The sequence below is a fragment of the Alexandromys fortis genome, unplaced genomic scaffold (genome assembly GCF_014885135.2).
Source record: "Alexandromys fortis isolate MF-2015 unplaced genomic scaffold, M_Fortis_MF-2015_v1.1 scaffold_2513, whole genome shotgun sequence".
NCBI classification, from domain to species: domain Eukaryota; kingdom Metazoa; phylum Chordata; class Mammalia; order Rodentia; family Cricetidae; genus Alexandromys; species Alexandromys fortis.
Window position 1 is genome coordinate 1 of NW_026070374.1, and position 3,861 is coordinate 3,861.

The 3,861-nt window shown below is 41.0% G+C and overlaps 1 long non-coding RNA gene across 1 annotated transcript; it reads left to right on the plus strand.

The window, feature by feature from the left end:
• Nucleotides 1-23: 23 nt before the first annotated feature.
• On the plus strand, nucleotides 24-3,800 carry LOC126496300 (uncharacterized). Its single transcript, XR_007590324.1, has 2 exons — nucleotides 24-1,515; nucleotides 1,834-3,800. It is a non-coding gene; the product is annotated as an uncharacterized lncRNA (long non-coding RNA).
• Nucleotides 3,801-3,861: the final 61 nt, after the last annotated feature.

Genomic DNA, 3,861 nt, shown 5'->3' on the forward strand with positions numbered 1-3,861 from the left:
TGGGCTGGAGAGATGGCTCAGTGGTTAAGAGCATTGCCTGCTCTTCCAAAGGTCCTGAGTTCAATTTCCAGCAACCACATGGTGGCTCACAACCATCTGTAATGAGGTCTGGTGCCCTCCTCTGGCCTGCAGGCATACACGCAGACAGAATATTGTATACATAATAAATAAATAAATATTTAAAAAAATAAGCGCAGTGGTTATAAATATTTCCTTTGACTCTCGCTCTTTTGTACCTCCTGTCTCAGCTCTTTCTAGAGAAGCTTTTTTGAAGGCTTCTGTGGTTGTGATGGGTGTTACATGTAGAAACACGTGTGCTGACGCTCTGCTTTCCGCTCTCTGGTCACCTTTATGCACCTGGGATGCCTCCTCCACTTTTCTTTTAATAGAGGGAGGCATCGTAAATTGTGAACACCATCTGTTAGGTCAGAATTTACTGCCTGGCTTCAGAGCATCGATTTACAACTGCCTTCAATTTTCAGAATCTTTTTCTGTTGAATGAGCTGTTTGAGTTTTAGTTGAGTTGGTAACATTGCTAATGATTGTGGTGCTTCATTTGGTGGCCATTGCTTCCTTTACCTTTAAGCTCTTCATTTTCAAAGCTGCTGGTGAGGAGGGAGAACCGCAAAGTGAGACCGGTACATAACTCATCAGTGATTGCCCACAGAGCACTCGGAAAGCCTGGCAAAAGTTACTTGAAGTTGTGTTGCCCTTCCCTGTTTGGGGAGCTTAGCATTGTAGTTCTCTTGGGTGTTTGAATGGGGAATGTGTACTGACTGAAGTGCATCCTGTAGACTGCTACTCTTTGCTCAACTCAGTTTGAGTTATAAAGCCTAAATTTGCATTAGGTTGTCATCTTTTTAAATATGATTCAAATATGAGTATTTTAGGCATAATAGCATATGCCTATAATCCCAACCCTCTGGAAGCTGAGGCAGGAGGATCTTGAGTTTAAGGCCATCTTGGACGACACAGAAAGACCCTATTTCAAATTTTTTTTTTAAAAAAGTAAGTCTGGTGGTGGTATTCTGTGCCTCTAATACCAGCACTTGGGAGGCAGAGGCAGGTGGATCTCTTGAGTTCCAGGACAGCCTGGTCTGCAGAGCAAGTTCCAGGATAGCCAGGCTACATAGAGAGATGCTGTCTCAAAACAGTAAAAAAGCAAACCAGAATGTGTTCTGCATTGCACTTGCCCTGCTCTCTGGGATGTGGACGTTGTATGGCATACAGTTGACAGAAGGACCTCAGGTAAGGTCTCTTAGACTGCAATGCTGATGTTATAGCACCTGGCCTTATCCCACATCACTTACAATCTCAAAACCAGGTTAATGTACATGGATACAAGGGGCTCCCCAATTCTGTGGTTCTAGTTTATTTTGAGGTGTTGAAGATGGATGTATGTACCTGCTGTGATATGACCCACATTTTTTCACTGGCAGGTGCTGCAGGCCCACGGCTCTTTACCATACACCAGATTGATGCCTGCACGAACAACTTGCCAAAAGCCCACACTTGGTGAGTTATTTTTGTAGCTTTTCCTCTGTCAGTGCAGGTAGGTGATAGTTCTAAACAGATTTGATTTTTCATTTATTCTTCTCGCGCATAAGTGGACCCTTAAGAGAAATGATGAGCACTTCTTTTTTTGTGCCTTAAAAATTGAAGTTTTTCAGAAATGAGTAAGCAAACCCAAAGTGATGATGTCTGCGTTAGAGAATTGCTGGCTTCTAACTTTGTGACATCAAGACCAAGACCACTGTGCTGTGTAACGGCATACTTGCAGTGTCTGTTGACTAGTTTTGAACAAATGATAAAGTCTGATTTGCTTATTCACAGCTTCAATCGAATAGACATTCCGCCCTATGAAAGCTATGAAAAGCTCTATGAAAAGCTGCTAACAGCCATCGAAGAAACATGTGGATTTGCTGTGGAATGATGAGCGCCAAGGACTTAACCTAGAACTCTTATTTATCCCCGGGCCGACAGCCTCCTTCAGCAGCGCTTCAGAGAACGCTGGAATACAGGGCAGCCCCCTCCCCTGCCCCTTAGATTCTAGGACACTGAGGGGAAAGGACAGTTTTGAAATTCCTTTTCAAGGAAAAATAAAGGTCTTTATGCTTTGCCATGAGGACACACTCAGCTGCTATTTAAAAATTAATACCTTGAACCTAAAGAATGCTGACTCCCTGCGTTTCCAGAGTTAGGCAGTATTCTACACTTAAAGACTACTACTATTTTTATAAAAGGTTATCTATCCAAATTGCTTCACAGACTCGCGTCTCTTCGCACAGCAAGACAACTCCAGCAGTCGGTACACATCACATTTCATTTTGACTGAATACATGATTTTTGAACAGCTCCTATACTTGCTCTTTGTAAAACCTAAATAAAATTATTTTGAATTGTTCCACCTTTGTAAACAATTGGCTAAAGGAATCATTACCTTTATGAAATTAAGCCATTTACATGTTTAGTTGTGTTTTTCTATAGCAGAGTGTTATATTTTGCATTATGTGTGGGTCACCCTAGCTTAGGTGGGGTTTTATATTTTTCAAGTGTGACTTTCTTGGAAATTCCTAATACAACCATTTAAACTGAATTTATTTGCTATCCTCCCTGTTTTTAAGACTAGCTTTTTAAAAAGAAAAAAATCTTCATGTTCTTGAATCAAGAGGATCGGGTATTTTGGATTTACTTTCATCTTAAATTGAAATACTGCATTTTTATAGCTTCTCTGCATGTGATGGGGTTTTCATTCTTTGCTGGGTCAGCTTGTCTTTTATATGCTATTTCTATAAACCAAAGTCTCTAATAAGTACATCTAACTTATATTTTAATTAAGTTTCTAAAAGGAAAATTTTTGCTCTAAAGATTGTTTAGCTTAGAGAGCCCTGCTATTACCTCACTGGAAGAACTGGAGGTGGCAGTGGGCATGGTGGGCAGGGAATGTTGTACATGAGTGAAGTCAGGTGTGCTGGCCATGCCTGTGATCCTGCTCCTGGGAGGCTGAGGCAGGGGGAGTAGTTCAAGTTCAATGCCAGCCTGAGCTACATAGCAGATCTTGCCTCAAGTGAGAGTGACTCTAAGTCTATTGTACAATTTACTCTAAAACTGAAGAGTTCATTTAGAAGTAAGGGAGTGGAGCCCTGGCTGCCACATTGCTGACTTCCAAGCGTTCAGGTTGAGTTTTTAAGGTGTGTGGCTCATCCCATGATCCAGAAGGTAACCAAAATTCTGGGGTGAGGGATGGTAACCATCTAAAATCACATTGGATTTTAAATTCAACCATCCAAAACAACGCACTATTATTTTTAAACATGATGTAAAATAAAAATAGAAAATTTTGATGAGCTTGGACACAAGGACATGAAGAACACTTGATAGAAATTGTGACTAAGCCTGGTGACTGACACCTGTAATCCTATCATTGAGGAGGCAGAGGCAGGAGGATGAGGAGATCAAGACCAGTCTGGTCTACATGGGTTTGAGGCTACTTTGAGACCCTGTCTCCAGGGGGAGAGGACCACAACTGACTGGGATGCAGTGATAATGAGATGCTACTTTTAGTGGTTTTTCCATGCAGTGTAAAGCAGGCAAATCCCATCTCTTTGAGTGCCTTTTAACTTTATAACAATGACTTGACAAGAGCTTTAAAGGAGATCACCCTATGTAACAGTCTGCAGTAGCACATGACATCCGAAAACATGATTTAGATTTCAATTTCAAAATTACATTACCTGATTACTTCCAAATAGGTGCTAAGCCAACAAAAAAAAAAAAAAAAAACACCAGTGTCGTTGAACCTGGACTTGCCTTGTGTTTAATGTGAATATTTATATGTTTCTGCGTATCCTTCCTCTAGTT